Source organism: Puma concolor, chromosome D1 (assembly GCF_028749965.1).
Source record: "Puma concolor isolate L17-30 chromosome D1, mPumCon1.1.hap2, whole genome shotgun sequence".
NCBI lineage: Eukaryota > Metazoa > Chordata > Mammalia > Carnivora > Felidae > Puma > Puma concolor.
The window spans coordinates 81,409,946-81,429,918 of record NC_141676.1 but is presented as its reverse complement, the minus strand read 5'-3'; the positions used below and the strand labels follow the sequence as shown (position 1 = coordinate 81,429,918).

The following is a 19,973-nucleotide window of genomic DNA, read 5'->3' as shown; positions in this document are numbered from 1 at the left end:
GAAAGACAACAAATTAATATCAACCGTATGTATTTATCTTATTTTTCATCTTACTAGAGAGGTATTTAACCCTGATTTTATGCTGAAGTAAGTTGGTAGCCTTTAAAACTACCAACACTTTGGCTTTACCGCATAGAAATCTGAGGGTAGAGTCCAGGAATCATTATTTTTTAAGCTCTCCAGATAAATCTAATATGTGGCCAAAGAATATGACTGCTCTGGACAGGTATTACCTCTCTTGTGCTATATATTATAAGAAAAACTACTACTACTGCCATTTGTTGAAAAGCTTCTATGTGTCTGGTCTTTATATATTCCATTACATTATGCAATTTGTACAAAAACCATATAAAATCATTATTCTCACTTTTAGATAGGGAAGCAGAGTTGAAGGATAAAGTAACTTGTACAAATTATATAGTGTCTAAAAGTTAATGCTGAGATATGTATTCAGGTCTGTAAGTATAATTTTATTATTTCAGATAACACATGGTGTTAATAATGCTCTGCTTCACTACTAGAGCCTATTCATATCAAATTCTTCTCTCTGTCTGGAAACAAAGGAACAGTCCACTTCTCTGGCCTCTTGTACTTAGCTGGAACCATATGACTAGCTCTGGCCCATGATGTGAGGGGAAATGATAGGCATCTTTCTAAGTGTGGATGCATAATCGTCTACCATGCTGTCAGAAGGTACTGCATGTTTGCAGGTAAAGGATGGTGGCATCAGGTTGACATTGTCAGTGATTATATGAAGCAGATCCCTTGCCTGTTCAGTTTGGATGTGTAGTTGAGAGAGACATACTCTATATTACTTGAAGCCACTGAGATTTGTGTTTTATTTGTGTTACAGCATCACATGACACATACTTTTGAATACACTTATGATACTTTTACACTTCCAGTCTGAGCCATTTGGGGACCTAAAAAAATTCCTGGCTAATAAAAGGTGGATGCCCAATTGATGTTTTCATTTTGTTTTTTTTTAATTTTTTTAAATGTTTATTCATTTTTGAGAGACAGAGTATAAGCAGGGAAAGGGCAGAGAGAGAGGGAGACACAGAATCTGAAGCAGGCTCCAGGCTCTGAGCTGTCAGCACAGAGCCCAACATGGGGCTCAAACTCATGAACTGTGAGGTCATGACCAGAGCCAAAGTCAGACACTCAACTGACTGAGCCACTAACTGATGTTTTTGAAGACACCATTTTTCTTCTGGGTGAATGTAAAGCAGTGTAGGGGAGGAGAAATAATTTTCCTCTCCTCTTTTGAGTTCTTAACTGAGACACCTATAATATTAAACAGATTAACAAAAGAAAATAAACAAAAGCTATTAACATGTATACCTCATGTATATGTGGAGATACCCAGGGAAAAATGAATAATTCAAAGAGATGGTTTTAAAATTCAGGATTAAATACTATCTTAAAAGGGAAAGCAGAGGGGGAATACAGTTATTTTAAGGGAAAGTTCATGATTTTTTAGGAAACATAAATGGACTCTTATAAGAATAGGTGGTAGGTTTGACAGATTGTGACCACGTTTGTCTGGGTGTAATATAGACCTCTAGACTCTTCTGGTTGATGGAACTCCAGGAGGGGATTTATGTCAATTGAATTCGTTTTAGAGGATCTATCTCTAGCCAGACAAGGGGAATTCAGAGAAAGCTTTTCTCTTCAGTTACTGTTCTTCAAGTGCCTATAGCTCAGAATAATCTGTAACCAAAGTTACATATTTTGGGGTGCCATAATGTGCTATATCCTTCAGCAACAAATTTGTATTTTACATATGATTGATAAATGACTCTAATGAAAGCTAGATTTTACTTGCTGAATATTGGATTTGAGTTATTTTCTCCAAAGGATGTTTATCTACCTTATGGCACATTCATTTAAATGAGAATGAGGACTTATCCTCTTTTCAATAAATAAACAGCAGATATTCTCCATCTTGGATCATCCATCCATCCATCTATCCATTCACTTATTAACTGTATATTGAATCTCTATCATAGGTCTGCAATAAGGGACAACTTCATCACACACCAAAAGAAGGATCAAGGTGCAACTACTTTTGTGGAGCTCCAAATTCACCAGGGACAGCCATCAGCAGGGAGAGAAAAGTGGCTGAATCACTCATTGAATGGTGAATGTTTTTACTGGGAGAGGCTGGGCGTGATTATAGCAGGACTGTTTCTCTGCCTTCTGACAATAATCTGGTTTTCAGGGAAGGATTAGAAAGGGATCCTCAAATTTAAGGAACACACAATCCTCTTCCAACTTTATAGCACTCAAAAACTGGGAAGAGTTCTGTAACTAAGGAATTGATTGGAAGCATTGGGCTAGGAGTCAAATAACACTGCCTACTCTTGAAGGCTTACACTCAATGAAACAAGGAAAATAAATGAAAACAATATTGAAGTAGTTAGCAACTGTGTGAAAAGAGTAGTGCCCTGAGGAGTCTACCTGCTCTTAAAAAAAAATCTCAGAATGAGAAATGGATTGTCTATGCAGTAAAGTTAAGTATACTATAGAGAATGACAAAATAATTAACTAAAATACTATTTTGTGTTTTTAGTTTGTTTTGTTTCTTTCTTGTTACAAGAAGATAGCGAAGTATATAATTTTCTTTGCTTTGGGACACATTTATACCATTAAAAAATGAATCTTCTTGAAGAAGAAGTTCCCTTTTTAGTATTTCGTTTCCCAACTCCTCATTGGGAAGTTTAAGCATAATTTTTCTAGAAAAGAAACGAGCCACAAAGAAAGCATGACTGTACTTGATGAAGAAGTACTTTCTCTGGTCTGGAAAGAATTGGTGGGGACTCATTGGATCCAGAATTAGCTGTGTCCTATACTACCTTGAAGGTTTTAGTGATAAGATAGGATCTCAAAGAAGAATGGTTATATGGAAAAGGAACCTTTGACTTGACAAAAATCTACAATGCCAGACAGCTATAGAACTATATATCTACCTTTCAGAAATCATGGTGGCAAGGATAATGCCTATATCAGTATAACCAATGTGAATATAAGACCAGAGAGACCTGCTTGAAGTCTTAAATTGTGGGAGGTTTCTGAGGACATTTTTGGACCTAAAAATGGGGAGGCAATTATTGTTTTCCTCCTAGCCCCATGGAATATGACATAGAGTGGACTATGTTTGTTATAAAGCATTGAGTAAAATTGTATCTGTCTACCTAGAAAACAGGAGAGAGGTTAAATTAGCAATTTGGTGGACTGTAGGGAATATTTTAACTAAGCTCATACTATTTGTAAACTTTGTAGGTGTCACAAGCATGCTTGGGAGACAAAGGAAAGTGGAAAATGAAATATACAACTCTAAATTATCATTTGATGAAACATTTTCCCTCTGTCTCTCAGAAGTGAAAATCATCAAGGATTTTTTCCTTAGTTTATTAGATGCTGACATTTTATTAACTATTTTATTGTATATTATATGGTAGATATTTGAAATGGAACTTGTGACTTATCGAAATGATTTCTAATTGCCATAACACACACACACACACACTCATGATATCCCCCATAGTCACCTCTAGGTTATACTTTTGAACTAATTCTAAGGGTGCCCACTTTCCTGCGGCACCGTGCCTATCTATTCACATGTGAGAGGTGTGAAAGCTTGATTTCAGCCTCCATTCACTCTCCTCAGGGGTCTCCCTCATCAATGGCAGGCATATCTAGCACAGTCCTTTATGGCGGTCCTAACATAGTCTCCTGGCTATAAAGCTATGATAGTTGGTGAGTTTACTTGAATGTCTGGCTTTATTGGAAATACAAATAATGAGCTCATAATGCCAATGAAATATCCTCAGAAAGTTTCATCTTCAGTGACTCCTTTTACATGATTTTGTAGCAAGGTACAAGCTAACCTTTCTTGATAGCTTTATCTTGCTTCAACCTCAGCACTATTTGGATATTTCGAAGGGTTACTATAATACAGGTCTTTGAATATTTTAGCCTCTAAGAAAAACTAGATTAGTTTGTAAATTTATACCTTTGGGTCATAAAGAATCTTATCAGTCAGTCTTGATATATTCAGGCAATTTGACAAGTGAGATATTCTGGAACACTTTCTTGGGATAGTCAGTACTGTGAAATTCTTCTTTGGCATAAGTACTATTTGTCAGCCTTCTCCAGTCATGCATATTTTCATGTACCCAACAATTTTGTTTTTCATTAAGTGTGTCTTCTAAAAATAAGTTAATTCACCATTAAAAAGAATTTATTATTAGAATTTACTTTTATTCATTTTATCTCACATTATTATTTCCACGTTATCTCAAACATGATTAAAAACAATAATTAATACAGTAATAATGAATTGGTTTTATGTTCATATAATTCCCCAGGACTGATACTATTGTTTCAGAATGGAGGTTTTAGAATATTTATTGATTTTACATTTTGATATCAAATATTAGAATTAATAATCTTTTTGTTACATTTCAATCATTTTTTAGTCTTAACTTTTGAGTGTAGTATAATATGAAATATAGTAAAAATAGAAAAATGAAGAAGCACAAGAACAAATAAGTCCTGAAAATTTTGTATAAACACCTGCATATAGAATTCACACATGCAGACTTTCAACTGTGCTCCTGAAAAATCAGTGCACTTCACCTAAACATTTCAAAATATAATTTTTCTCAACTCATAGTTTTGACAAAATATATATCATGTACGCATGGAGTTAGTTATATGTGTTGGAATTTTTGGTTTGTTTGCTTTATTTTTAAATATTTAATATTACATAGAATTCTATGTACATTTTTATTATTGTCCCTAATTCCAAGTGATATGTTTCTGAATCATGGCCCATAATCCAGCACTGGGCATCTGCAAAAATGACAGGAGCATAGATATACCCTGGACCCTAGTATATCAGAGGAGAGTCAAGCATGGTTGGTTTGTCACAGCATGGTGGCTTTCACACAGCGGGGAAGCTTTAGAGCACTTTAAGAACGAGTGCTACCTGGGGCGCCTGGGTGGCGCAGTCGGTTAAGCGTCTGACTTCAGCCAGGTCACGGTCTCGCGGTCCGTGAATTCGAGCCCCGCGTTGGACTCTGGGCTGATGGCTCAGAGCCTGGAGCCTGTTTCCGATTCTGTGTCTCCTTCTCTCTCTGCCCCTCCCCCGTTCATGCTCAGTCTCTCTGTCCCAAAAATAAATAATCGTTGAAAATAAAAAAAAAAAAATTTTAAGAACGAGTGCTAGCTAAAGCGGTAACCGCTATGGCTAATCTTATGAAATTTTTGGGCAGCACAGGCCTCTGCAGCAGGCCCTGCTAAGGGAAGAGACAAGGAAGAAAATAATAGATGGGAAATGAGCTGACAAAGATTTGTAAAATGACAAGAACACATAGGGACTACAGAATATAACTTGAAGGGATTAGTGAGGGCAATGTTGTAAAGGGTGGGACAAAAGTACAGGTGGAGACTTGAGGTTCAGAAATGGTTATTGCTTTTGTAATTTTTATTATAACCTCATCCCTGCTTACTAAACCTGTAAGACTTGGAGAAATTTTAACTACATAAATTAAACTTCCATTTACAGATGTGTGTGTGTGTGTGTACCAAATGTAAAATAATCCTCACTATGCATTTACACATAAAAAGGTACTCCTAAATAAAATGTATAAGGCTTGTTTCATTTTGGCTCAGCTTCACCAGAAGTTTTAGCGAATGGATTTCTTAGATAAGTATTGTTTTGGATGGAACAACTTGGAATGATGTTTAGAATATAGATATCTAAACTGATAATCTATTTATTAAAAATATCATACAAAGAGGATTTGTAAAAATTGCAAACAATGTGTACCGTTTGCTGATTTGTATAAGCTATTATTATATATTATTATAACAATTTATTTATATTTTTTACATTTATTTATTTTTGAAAGACAGAGTGAGACAGAGCACAAGCAGGGTAGGGGCTGAGAGAGGAGGAGACACAGAATCGGAAGCAGGCTCCTGGCTCTGATCAATTGTTCAGCACAGAGCCCTGCACGGGGCTCAAACCCACGAACTGTGAGATCATGACCTGAGCTGAAGTCGGTCACTTAACTGACTGAGCCACCCAGGCACCCCTACAACATAATTTTATAAGCTGAACACACTCATGTAATCAGTGGTAGGCTAGATAATAGAATATTAATAATGTGCCAAAATCCTCATTGTGCTTCCTTTCAGTTACTAATCAACATACCAGGGATAATGACTCCCTCAATTTCCAACACCATATATTAGTTTATGTGTTACCGAATTTTCTATGAATGGAATCTTGTAGTATTCGTATTTTTCAACTTGGCTTATTTTACTGTTTTTTTTTTTCTTAGATTCATCCATTTTGTTGCATGACTCAGTGATGTTGTTTTTTTTTTTTTTTTTTTTCTCATTTGGATATCTCTTTTTGTAGTTATTTTTTCTCCTTGATATGTAAGTGTTCTTCCTATATTCTATCAATACATTTTTCAAATTTTTTCAAATTTATGTATTGTGAATTTTATTTTCCTGTTTTGACTTTACATTTAACCCTCTCGATAATGATTGTTAATGCACAGAAGAGTTTAATGTCATATAACATTTTAAAAATTTATTTTATGATTAATATTTATGGTGTGTTTATGTTCAGTTAAGAAATATTAACTGTGTTATTTAAAAAAAAAAACAAAGGTTTCCCTTTTATGATTAGATACACAGTCCATCTGGAATTGATTTTCATTTAAGCTATGAGGTAAGGGACAAGGGTTATGTACTTTCATATGGATTTATAATTAAACAATTTAAGTCTTTTATTGAAAAGGGCCATCCTTTCTTCACCGTACTGCAGCATCACATTTTCTTAAATCAGATGTATGTATGTGGTCTCTTCATGAACTCTATTCTGGTCTATGCATTTATCCTTTCCCCAGTACTGCAAAGGGTTAACTGCTTAATTTAAAATAAGCTTTGAGATCTGGTAGTAGAAATTCTCCATTTGGTGCCATTGTTGTTCTTTTTCAGAATCGTCTTGGCTGTTCTTAGCCCTTTACTATTCAATATATGTTTTAATATCAGCCTGCCAATGTCTCAGAAATCCACCTGCACCTTTGATTGGTATTTCAGTGACTCTATAGATTAGTTTAGGTGGGATTATCATTCTCAAAAGATTGGTCTGATAACCTATAAATATAGTCTATCCTATCATTTCCTTAGGATTTTAATTCCTTCCAATAATGTTTTGTAATGTTCACTGTAGAGGTTTTGAATGTTTATTTCATTCATTTCTAAGTTTTAATGTTTTTCTAAGTTTTAATGTTTTGGAAACTAGTGTAATGTTACTTTTTAAAATAGTTTATGATCTACCTAGAATCTCTAATAAAAATGATCTCTAAAAAATGATGATTTTTCTTGTTTTGTTCTCAAACTTAGGAATAAAATTTTAAATAATTATTTAAGTTGCTGTATTTTTTTTAGATACTTGAATTAGTTATCTATTGCTTTTTAATAATTACCACCTTAGGCTAATGACTTATAAAATTAGTATTTCTTTTCTCTAAGTTTCCTGCATAAGGAATTTGAGTGTGGTTTAGCTGGGTCCTTTGCCTCCAGTCTTTTTCAAGTCTAATCAAAATGTCAGCCTAGGCAGCCTCCAATTCCAAGATCACTCAGTGTGTTTATAAGCAGAATTCACTTTCTCATGGGTTGTTGGACTAGGACTTCAATTCCTTACTGGATATTGACTGGAGTCCACTTATTCTTTGCCATTTGGAACTCTTTATAAGGCAACTCACAAAATGGTAGCTGGCTTCAACAAAATGATAAAGCAAGTAGATTGAGGGTGAGTGGGACAGAGATGGACATTATAGCCTTTTAAAATGTAATGTTGGACATTTCATTCCATTAATTTTACTATTTTCTATCCATAAGAAGTTACTAGATCAGGCGTTATCAGAAGAAAAGGGTTATACAAGGTCACAAACACCAGAAAGCAGAAATCATTAGGAACTTTTCTAAAAGCAGCCTAACACAAAATTCATCAGATTAGGAAGTTCTTTCCATTTCCAGTTTACTGAGAGGTTTTGAATTTTGAGTTGGTGTTGAATTTCACTGACATCTTCATGTATTAACAAAATCATATAATTTGTCTCCTTCTTTTTTTTTCCCCACTGAATTTGTCAGTTACATTGCCTGACCTGTTACCAAATGTTCATTCTGAAATTAACACAACTTAGTTAGAAAGCATTATCTTTTTTAACATATCACTATATTCTACTTACTAATATTTTGCTTAGAAATTCTGCATCTATTACAAAGAAATTACTTACCTGCAAATTCTCTCTTTTTTTTAAATTTTATTGTCCTGTTTAATGCTAAGGTTATGTTGTCATAAAATTAATTCAGAAATATTTTCTCTTTTCCAATACAATGGATTTGTCTGAAGAAAAGTTAGTGTACTTTTTGTCTTTAACATATGAAAAAAAATACTGAAGAATCAATTTTAGCTTACAGATCTTCTTCAGCAAAGTTTTAAATGTGGATTCAATTTTTAAATAAATATAAAACAATTTCAATATCCTACATGCTTGTTCTTTCTTTCCTTTCTTTTTCTTTTTCTTTCTTTCTTTCTTTTTTTCTTTCTCTCTTTCTTTCTTCTCTCCTACTTCTTTTCATTCCTTTCCTTCTCCATCTCCTTCGTATTCTTTTTATTTTTATAACCTGTGTATTTCTTGGAATTTTTCTATTTAATGGGAAATTTTGTTTATTGCTATAGGATTATTAATATTGTCTTACATCCTTTTTGCATCTGAAATATATATAGTGATGAACACTTTTTCATTCCTAGTGTTAGGTTAATTTTTCCTATTCTTGTTTTTTTTTAATTCATCAGTCTTGTTAGAGTTATATTAATTTTATTAGTCTTAAAAAACAACTTTTTATTTCCTTGATTTTTCTACTTTCTATTCCATTAATTTACATTCTTATTTTTTTTCTATTTCCCCCCTCCTTTTTCCATAGTTTGGGTTAATTTGCTTTATTTTTCTTCTCAAATTTTTACTCAAATTCCAGTTAGTTAACACACAGTGCAATATTGGTTTCAGGAATAGAATTCAGTGTTTCATTACTTGATACAGTACACACTGTTCATCGCAAGTGATCTCCTTAATACTCATCGCCCATCTAGCCCACCTCCCACCCACCTCCCTCGGTCAACCCTCAGTTTGTTCTCTATCATAAAGAGTCTCTTATGGTTTGTTTCCTTCTCTCTTTTTTTCCCCCATCCTATATGTTCATCTGTTTTGTTTCTTAAATTACACATATGAGTGAAATCATATGACCTTTGTCTTTCTCTGACTGACTTATTTCACTTAGCCTAATATACTCTAGCTCCATCCACATCATTGCAAATGACAAGATTTCATTCTTTTTGATGGCTGAATAATATTTCATTATATATATAATATTTCATTATATATATAATATTTCATTATATATAATACTTCATTATATATATAATATTTCATTATATATATAATATTTCATTATATATATATATATATATATATATATATATATATGCGCCACATTTTCTTTATCCATTCATCAGTAGATGGACAGTTGAGCTCTCCATAGTTTGTCTATTGTTGATAATGCTGCTATAGACATTGATGTGCATGTCCCCCTTCACATCTGTATTTTTGTATCCTTTGGTTAAATACCTAGTAATGCAATTGCTGACTCATAAGGTAATTCTATTTTTAACTTTTATCTTTTCAAAGAACCATCTCTTAGCTTTATTTATCTTTTCTATTGTCTAGTCTCTATTTCACTTATCTCTGCTCTGATCTTTATTATTTCCTTCCGTTGACTAGCTTTGGGCTTTAAACTCTTCTTTTTTCTAGTTTTGTTAGATGTAAAGTTAGATTGCTCATTTGAGATTTTTTTTCTTATTTCTCTATTCCTATGAACTTACATTTTAAAAATTTTTTAATGTTTTTATAATTTATTTTTGAAGGACAAAGAGACAGAGTATGAGCGGGGGAGGAGCAGAGAGAGAGGGAGACACAGAATCCAAAGCAGTCTCCAGGCTCTGAGCTGTCAGCACAGAGCCTGATGTGGGGCTTGAACCCACAAACTGAGATCATGACCTGAGCCGAAGCCAGATGCTCAACCAAGCTAGCCAGGCGCCCCATGAGCTTCCAGTTTAATAATTCTTTGCTACATCACAACGATTTTGTCATTTTTCTGTTTTCATTTGCGTTTACATATTTTTAAATTTCTCCTTTGGTTTATTTGATAACCCAGTTGTTGTTATGGTTGTTGCTACTGTTGTTCAGTAACATGTTTCATCTCCACAAATTTGTATTTTTTCAAATTCTGTCCTAATTATTTCTAGTTTTATACTGTTGTAGTTAAAGAAGATGCTTGATATGATTTTGAACTTATTGAATATATTTAGACTTGTCTTCTGGCCTAATATATGATACCCTGAGAAATGTTTCATGTGCACTTGAGAAGAGTGTGCATTTGTTGCTTTTGGGTAGTATTTTCTATATATGTCTACTATGTACATCTAGTTTAATGTGTCACTTAAGTCTATATGTAGTTTTTCATCTTCTTTTTTAATTTGGATGGCTCTTTTTTTTTTTTTTCTTGCCTAATTGCTGTAGCAACTATGGGTGGAAGGGTCCCATTCTTTTTTTGTGAATGAAAGTGGAGACAGGTCTTCTTATTCAACTAGAACCTGTACTCATGGTCTCTCCTCTGCCAAACTTTTCCAGGACTCTCCACTATCCCCCATCCCCCAAACCATGCTTTTACACAGTGATTGTATTAGCTCATAAAAATGAGAGCACAGATGCCCTCAGGCTGAATCTCCAGTATAAGTAAATATAAAATTTTCATAGGAATTCTAGGGGTATGCTTCTGATATCTGTACAGTGCTCTGGAGGTGTTGGCTTGCCAGCAACTGTCCTTCTGATTGTAATAGTTCCATAGAGCTCAGAAATGCTAACCCCAAGACAAGACAATTTATCCCCTGTGTGTATTGTTCCCTGTGTCGTTTGTGTGAACCTTCTGGGTTTAGTAGAGCATCCAGAAAGTATACACAGTGAGGCATACTCACCCACCTCAGAAAAGCAGTGAGAAAGTGTTTTGACTCCACGTTGCACACATGAGCTTCAGCAATGCTGCAAGAGAGTGCCTTTTCTGAGTGTGTATGCTGGCCCGAGAGTGAGTGTAAGGTAATGCTGTTATCACTTGTACTTGCCATCCCCAGCCAGGGTTTGTGGGAGTGTTACAACCACCAGAGCTTGCCACCTTTAGCAAGGGAGCAGTAGAATGCTGCAATTATTTGCACTTACCTGCTCCAGCTAGGGAGCAGAGGAACATAGCATCACACTCTCTGGCTTCAGCAAGGAAGTGGGTCAGTGCCAGGACTGTTTACTTTCTCCATCCGAGTGAAATAGCAGGATGGTGCCTCATATAAGCACATCTGCCAAGTGTTAGTAGTATAAATGGCAAGTACACAGGGCATGTGCCAGCACCTCTAACTCTAGAGAGATGTCCAACTGCTCTGCTTCTTGAGTAGGTGCCTCAGACCAGCAAATGAATCTCCTTCACTTATAGTCTGGGTGCTTTTCAAATTGGTGTTTTATGCTGAATCCAGGGGTGAATGAACCCACATCCCAGGCTTTTCAAAGAAGAGTCTCAGTTTCTTATAACACTTTGGGTTCCTTGGATGCTAGCCTCATTGGTTTCCCAAGCCAGGCACTTTCTGGAGCTTGTCTTTACAGTGTAGATCCCAAACGTTGGGATGCCTGATATGGGGCACCAACCACTCACTCCTCTAGAAGCACCAGATGAGTGAGATCCTTCTCTGTAGTGTGTTGCCATGCTGGCGGGGTGGGGGGTAGTTTGCTGTGGCTGAGACTGTGTCTCTACTCCTAAGTGTCTCACTGTAGTCCTTTTATCATTTTTTTGTGGAGAAGAAGTTCATCTAGTTTTCATATTCTTTTCAGAGGGAAATGATTCATATGTATTTGCAGATTCAGTGTCTTCATGGGAGTGAATTCAGGATCTTCCTAGACCACCATCTTAGACCCTTTTCATCCTTTAATTTTAGTCTCTATGTGCACATATATTTAAGGTGTGTCTCTAGTAAGGAATATATAACGCACTTTTTATTACAATTCTAGAATGATAATTATTGTTTTTTGTTTAGTATTTAGTTTTTTGACACTTAATAGTTACATGTATACATACATGTATATACACATATATACATATAAAATATTTATATCTACCATCTTACTATTTGTTTCAGTGTACTCCACTTCCTTGCCTTCTTTTGAAGTACTTTTTAGTTTATATGATCAGCTTATTTTATGTACATTATTTTATTAAGTAGTTCAAATAAAAATGAAGCATGGATTCTAGACTTATTTTATCTAAGATAAATTATTGCTTCCAGCAATGTCAGTGATATACAAAATTTCCCACTTTTGCTTTTGTGTATTTTAATTCTACATGTATTTAATGTTTACATTATAATTATTATTTTGTGTAGCTATATCCAGTATATTTAGCCCAAACGTTTACCTTCTTAAGTATAATCTTTTCCTTCTGCTTCTTATACCTCAGTCTAGAATGACTGTCTTTTATCCACCAAAAACACTCTTTAGTCTTTCTTTTTGTGCCAATACCTTGCTGTCTTGATCATTACAGCTTTGTAGTAAAGGCTAATGTCTTGGATTGTGATGCCTCCCACTTTGGTCTTCATCTTCAAAATTACTTTGGCTATTCGGGGTCTTTTGTGGTTCCATACAAATTTTAGGATTGCTTGTTCTGGCTTCGAGAAGAAAGCTGATGCAATTTTGATTGGGATTGCATTGAATGTGTAGATAGCTTTCGGTAGTATTGACAGTTTAACAATATTTATTCTTCCAATCCATGAGCATGGAATGTTTTTTCCATTTCTTTCTATCTTCTTCAATTTCCTTCATAAGCTTTCTATACTTTTCAGCATACAAATCTTTTACATCTTTGGTTAGGTTTATTCCTAGGTGTTTTATGCTTCTTGGTGCAATTGGAAATGGGATCAGTTTATTTATTTGTCTTTCTGTTGCTTCATTATTAGTGTGTAAGAATGCAACTGATTTGTGTACATTGATTTTGTATCCTGCAACTTTGCTGAATTCATGTATCAGTTCTAGCAGACTTTTGGTGGAGTCTATCGGATTTTCCACGTATAATATCATGTCATCTGCAAAAAGCGAAAGCTTGACTTCATCTTTGCCAATTTTGATGCCTTTGATCTCCTTTTGTTGTCTGATTGCTGATGCTAACACTTCCAACACTACGTTAAGCAACAGCAGTGTGAGTGGACATACCTGTCTTGTTCCTGATCTCAGGGGGAAAGCTCTCAAGTTTTTCCCCATTGAGGATGATATTAGCTGTGGACTTTCCATAAATGACTTTTATGATGTTTAAGTATGTTCCTTCTATCCCGACTTTCTCAAGGGTTTTTATTAAAAAAGATGCTGAATTTTGCCAAATGCTTTTTCTGCATTGATTGACAGGATCATATGGTTCTTATCTTTTCTTTTATTAATGTGATGTATCACATTGATTGATTTGCAGATGTTGAACCAGCCCTGCAGCCCAGGAATGAATCCCACTTGATCATGGTGAATAATTCTTTTTATATGCTGTTGAATTCGATTTGCCAGTATCTTATTGAGAATTTTTGCATCCATATTCATCAGGGATATTGGCCTATAGTTCTCTTTTTTTGCTGGGTCTCTGTCTGGTTTAGGAATCAAAGTAATGCTGGCTTCATAGAATGAGTCTGGAAGTTTTCCTTCCCTTTCTATTTTTTGGAATAGCTTGAGAAGGATAGGTATTATCTCTGCTTTAAATCCTTGAGAAGGATAGGTATTATCTCTGTTAGAATTCCCCAGGGAAGCCATCTGGTCCTGGCCTCTTATTTGTTGGGAGATTTTTGATAACTGATTCAATTTCTTCGCTGGTTATGGGTCTGTTCTAGTTTTCTGTTTCTTCCTTTTTGAGTTTTGGAAGTGTGTGGGTGCTTAGGAATTTGTCCATTTCTTCCAGATTGTCCAGTTTTTTGGCATATAATTTTTCATAGTATTGCCTGATAATTGCCTGTATTTCTGAGGGATTGGTTATAATAATTCCATTTTCATTCATGATTTTATCTATTTGGGTCATCTCCCTTTTCTTTTTGAGAAACTTGGCTAGAGGTTTATCAATTTTGTTTATTTTTTCAAAAAAAACAACTCTTGGTTTCATTGATCTGCTCTACAGATTTTTTAGATTCTATATTATTTATTTCTCCTCTGATCTTTATTATTTCTCTTCTTCTGCTGGATTTGGGGTGTCTTTGCTGTTCTGCTTCTATTTCCTTTAGGTGTGCTGTTAGATTTTGTATTTGGGATTTTTCTTGTTTCTTGAGCTGGCCTGGATGGCAATGTATTTTCCTCTCAGGACTGCCTTTGCTGCATCCCACAGCATTTGGATTGTTGTATTTTCATTTTCATTTGTTTCCATATATCTTTTAATTTCTTCTCTAATTGCCTGGTTGACCATTCATTCTGTAGTAAGGTGTTCTTTAACCTCCATGCTTTTGGAGGTTTTCCAGACTTTTTCTTGTGGTTGATTTCAAGCTTCATAGCATTGTGGTCTGAAAGTGTGCATGGTGATATCAATTCTTATATACTTATGAAAGGCTGTTTTGTGACCCAGTAAGTGATCTATCTTGGAGAATGTTCCATGTGCACTCGAGAAGAAACTATATTCTGTTGCGTTGGGATGGAGAGCTCTAAATAGATCTGTCAAGTCCATCTGATCCAATGTATCATTCAGGACCTTTGTTTCTTTATTGATCCTGTGTCTAGATGATCTATACATTGTTGTAAGTGGATTATTAAAGTCCCCTGCAATTTCCATATTCTTATCAATAAAGTTGCTTATGTTTGTGATCAATTGTTTTATATAATTGGGTGCTGCCATATTTGGTGCATAGACATTTATAACTGTTAGCTCTTCCTGCTGGATAGACCCTGTAATTATTATATAATGCCCTTCTTCATCTCTTGTTCCAGCCTTTAATTTAAAGTCTAGTTTGTCTGATATAAGTATGGCTACTCCAGCTTTCTTTTGACTTCCAGTAGCATGATAGATAGTTTTCCATCCCCTCACTTTCAATCTGAAGGTGTCCTCAGGTCTAAAATGAGTCTCTTGTAGACAGCTAATAGATGGGTCTTGTTTTTCATCCATTTTGATACCCTATGTCTTTTGGTTGGCACATTTAGTCCATTTACATTCAGTGTTATTATAGAAAGGTATGGGTTTAGAGTCATTGTGATGTCTGTAGGTTGCATGCTTATAGTGATATCTCTGGTACTTTGTGGTCCTTGCAACATTTCATTCACAGGATCCCCCTTAGGATCTCTTATAGGGCTGTTTTAGTGGTGATGAATTCCTTCAGTTTTTGTTTGTTTGGGAAGACCTTTAGCTCTCTTTCTATTCTGAATGAGAGACTTGCTGGATAAAGGATTTTCGGCTGCATATTTTTTCTGTTCATCACATTGAAGATTTCCTCCCATTCCTTTCTGGCCTGCCAAGTTTCAGTAGTTAGGTCTGCCACTAGTCTTATGGGTCTCCCTTTATAAGTTAGAGGCTGTTTATCCCTAGCTGCTTTCAGAATTTTCTCTTTATCCTTGTATTTTGCCAGTTTCACTATGATATGTCGTGCAAAAGATCGATTCAAGTTACGTCTGAAGGGAGTTCTCTGTGCCTCTTGGATTTCAATGCCTTTTTCCTTCCCCAGTTCAGGGAAGTTCTCAGCTATGATTTGTTCAAGTACACCTTCAGTCCCTTTCTCTCTCTCTTCCTCTTCTGGAATATTCTGGAATATTCCTCTTCTGGAATATCACTTAGTTCTCTAATTTTCCCCTCATACTCTTAGGTTTTTTTATCTCTCTTTTTCTCAGCTTCCTCTTTTTCCATAATTTTATCTTCTAGTTCACCTATTCTCTCCTCTGCATTTTCAATCCAAGCTGTGGTCACCTCCATTTTATTTTGCACTTCATTTATAACATTTTTTTAGCTCCTCCTGACTATTTCTTAGTCCCTTCATCTCTGTAGCAATAGATTCTCTGCTGTCCTCTATAGTTTTTTCAAGCCCAGCGATTAATTTTATGACTATTATTCTAAGTTCTTGCTCCATTATATTGCTTAAATTGTTTTTGATCAATTTGTTAGCTGTTGCTACTTCCTGGAGTTTCTTTTGAGGATAATTCTTCCGTTTCATCATTTTGTATAGTTCATGGAGTGGCGTGGAACTGCAGGGCACTTCCCCTGTGCTGTCTGGAGTAACTTGTGTTGTGGGCTGGGCAACAGTCAGACCTGATATCTGTCCCCAGCACATTGCTGGAGCCATAGTCAGACTGGTGTGTACCTTATCTTCCCCTCTCCCAGGGGTGGGACTCAGTGTGAAGTGGTGTGGCCCCTTTGTGGGCTACTTGCACACTGCCAGGCTTGTGGTACTGCTTTGATGGGATCTGGCGTATTAGTTGGGTGGATCCGGGGCGGGAGGGGAAGACTCAGCTAGCTTTGCTTTTGGTGGTCCCCTGTGGGAGGGGCCTTGCAGCACCAGGAGGGAGGCTGACCCTTCAGAGTGATGGATCCACAGAAGCACAACGTTGGGTGTTTGCAGGGTGCAAGCAAGTTCTGTGAGGGGAACTGGTTCCCTTTGGGATTTTGGCTGGGGGGATGGGTGAGGGAGATGGCACTGGCCAGTGCCTTTGTTCCCTGCCGAGTTGAGCTCTGTGTCCCAGGGCTCAACAACCATCCCTCCAAGTTTCCTCTTGCCCTCCCCGCTCTCCGAGAGCAGAGCTGTTGACTTTTAACATTCCAGATGTTAAGTCCCACTGGCTGTCAGAACTCATGCAGTGAGGCTATCTACTTAGTGTTTAAATCTCCAACACTAGTAAACTTAACAATTGAATTCTTAAGAAGTGAATGCCCTGTTGTGAAAACTGATGGGGTTCTGAACTCAATTTCCCACGCTTTCTTCTCACTACAATTATAGAAGTCTCTTGTATGTAGCTGTTTTGTTTGTTTGTTTGGGTTTTTTGTTTGTTTTGTTTTGTTTTATTTAGGAAGCACAAAAAGAATGTCATTTCTATGTTGGTTTTCCTTCCTCTTAGTGGCAATTCTTGGCCTGGGCACTTTCCCAATCCTTAACTTTTTGCCCATTGTCCAGAATTGACAGATGTCTTGAAAGAAAACAAGAGTTGCAAAATGTCAGCTCATCTTTTTTAGTTGTTTCTCCTTTTTCTTTTTTATTTACTTATTAAAAATTTTTTTTTAATGTTTACTTATTTTTGAGGGAGAGAGAGAGACAGAGCATGAGCAAGGGAGGGGCAGAGGTAGAGTGAGACACAGAATCAGATGGAGGAGACAGGCTATGAGCTGTCAGCACAGAGCCCGACACGGGGCTCGAACTCTCAAGCTGTGAGATTATGACATGAACAAAAGTCAAGGCTCAACCAACTGAACCACCCAGGTGCCCTGTTTCTCCTATTTCTTGATTTTTGTCTCTGTTAGGTTTGGTTGCCTCACATTCTTTCCAATTTTTTGAAGCTAGAAATTTTGAAATAAAATTTCAGCTTTTACTTGTTCTTTGGTGGAAGTTATGTTATTCTACATCCATCATAAATGTAATCATATTGTTTTAATTTTGGTTTTCAGAAAGAAAATTAGGATGGTATGACTATATACTTTCAAAAAAGTACTAAGTGATGATTATTATTGCTATAAATTAGTATTTTCTTATACACTTACTAAAAATAAAACTGATATTTAGCACTCCACTGTATTGTGACTGAGCTGTACAATAAACACATTAGAACATACATTCTTAAGTTAGAATTTTTTTCTTTTATAAACACTACTTTACCTGATTATTGGAGATGAGTAGATTCTTATTATCCTCATTAAATAGTTCATGATGCTAGGAAATGCCCCAAATTACAAGTAAACATTATTTTGTAATCACAGGTATTTATTTAAAAGCTTATTTGAGTATTATGCACACCCACAAGCACATAAAATGAGACATTCCTTTTCAGTGACAAGATATTTTAATTTACTATGAAATTTTGAATTTGAAACACAATTATCTAATGTGAATATTTATGTATGGTGATTACTTTTAATTCCCCAGGGATTTTTTTCTATGCAACTCAATTTTTTTATTTATTTATTTATTTATTTATTTATTTATTATTTTTTTTTTTTTCAACATTTATTTATTTTTGGGACAGAGAGAGACAGAGCATGAACGGGGGAGGGGCAGAGAGAGGGAGACACAGAATTGGAAACAGGCTCCAGGCTCTGAGCCATCAGCCCAGAGCCCGACGCGGGGCTCGAACTCACGGAGCGCGAGATCGTGACCTGGCTGAAGTCGGACGCTTAACCGACTGCGCCACCCAGGCGCCCCTCAATTTCTTTTTTGTATCTAAATTTCGAATTCAATAATTCATTGCTTATTTATAGAGAGCCTACTATGTGTGTAGCATCTATTTAAATGACAATATATTTATAGACAAGAGGGTTTTTCTTTTGTTCAAATGTTATTTGGTTATAAATTTTAACCATAAAAAAGACATAAGGCTGAATCTGCAATACCACATCTTATCTGAAGTAATGAAATTCAAATGGTTAGCTCTAAACACTTTCACCACCTTGGATGATGGATGCTAATGGATATAACATTTTAAATTGGCTGTTCAATAATGTGATACAATATTTCAAATTTTATTCTGCTGACATTTTAATCATCCCACTTTTTGTTTTGGTGTAGGTTCCAAAAGTATTGAAATTTCTTCCTTTGAGATAATTACAGTGATTATGTTAAAATTATATATGTTTACAATATTTGTACCTGCAGTTAATAACTTTTATATGCTTATATGTTATATATATACTTATATGTTATAAATATACATCCAAATGTACTAATATAACTTAATACAATAACTAGTTAATAATACAACAACTAATCCTTATATTCTCTTCATTTTTGTACCCCTGGTGTATAGATACTATATTATTATTCTGATACTATTATATTATTCTGACTCACACACTATTAAATATTTCTTAAGTGAATGAATAAATGCATTAAATGCATCTATTTATTGATATTATACATGTAGAACTTAGAGATTTTGGTTCTATTTAAAACACACATTTTACTTAAAATATAATGATAAGAAAAATCCAAGAATAGTTTACTATAGAAAATTTCATGTTCTATATAACTTCTGACTATAAAACTGTGAGCTTAAAGTAACCACAATAGCTAAAAATGAGAAATGAAATGGCCTAAAACTCTAAAAAGAATCTTCTCAGAGGAGTGTGGCCAAACAGAAGGATACAGTTCTAAGAAGAATAACTACAAATAGATATCATAATGAATTAAGAAAATAAACAAAATGGAAGAAAATACAAGTATGTTTATAAGAAATCTAATTTTTTCTAATTTAAAAAATTTTATTTGCCTAATAAAGCTATTATAATAATGAAGATATATTAAAAGAACATTGAATCCAGTCTGTAAAAGATCAATGAATATTTATTGTGACCCTACTTATAGGAGACACTGTTCTACATGCTGGAGATCAAATAGCGAGCAAGAAAGTATACTAGTGTGGTTTGACGATAAGGCCAAGAAATCTCCTTTGTTAAACAAACAAATATTCCTATCTCTCGATAGGAAATTAAAGAGAAAAGATATATTCTAGGGAGACAATAGAGCAAAGTCTTCAAAATCCACTAGGAAAATGGTTTCCGGTTTATAATTTATTTCAGTTAAATTTATCAAAAAAAGATGAGGACAGCTTTTCATATTTGCAAGGACTCAAAGTTTATCTCCAGAAAAA

General features: G+C 35.1%; 1 long non-coding RNA gene across 1 annotated transcript in view; it reads left to right on the top strand.

The window, feature by feature from the left end:
- Positions 1 to 19,973, top strand: part of LOC147576839 (uncharacterized) — a 100,515-nt gene that overhangs the window by 31,293 nt on the left and 49,249 nt on the right. The window contains exon 2 of the long non-coding RNA XR_015241198.1: positions 2,013 to 2,143. This is a non-coding gene — a long non-coding RNA (uncharacterized LOC147576839). The remainder of the gene's footprint in view (positions 1 to 2,012; positions 2,144 to 19,973) is intronic.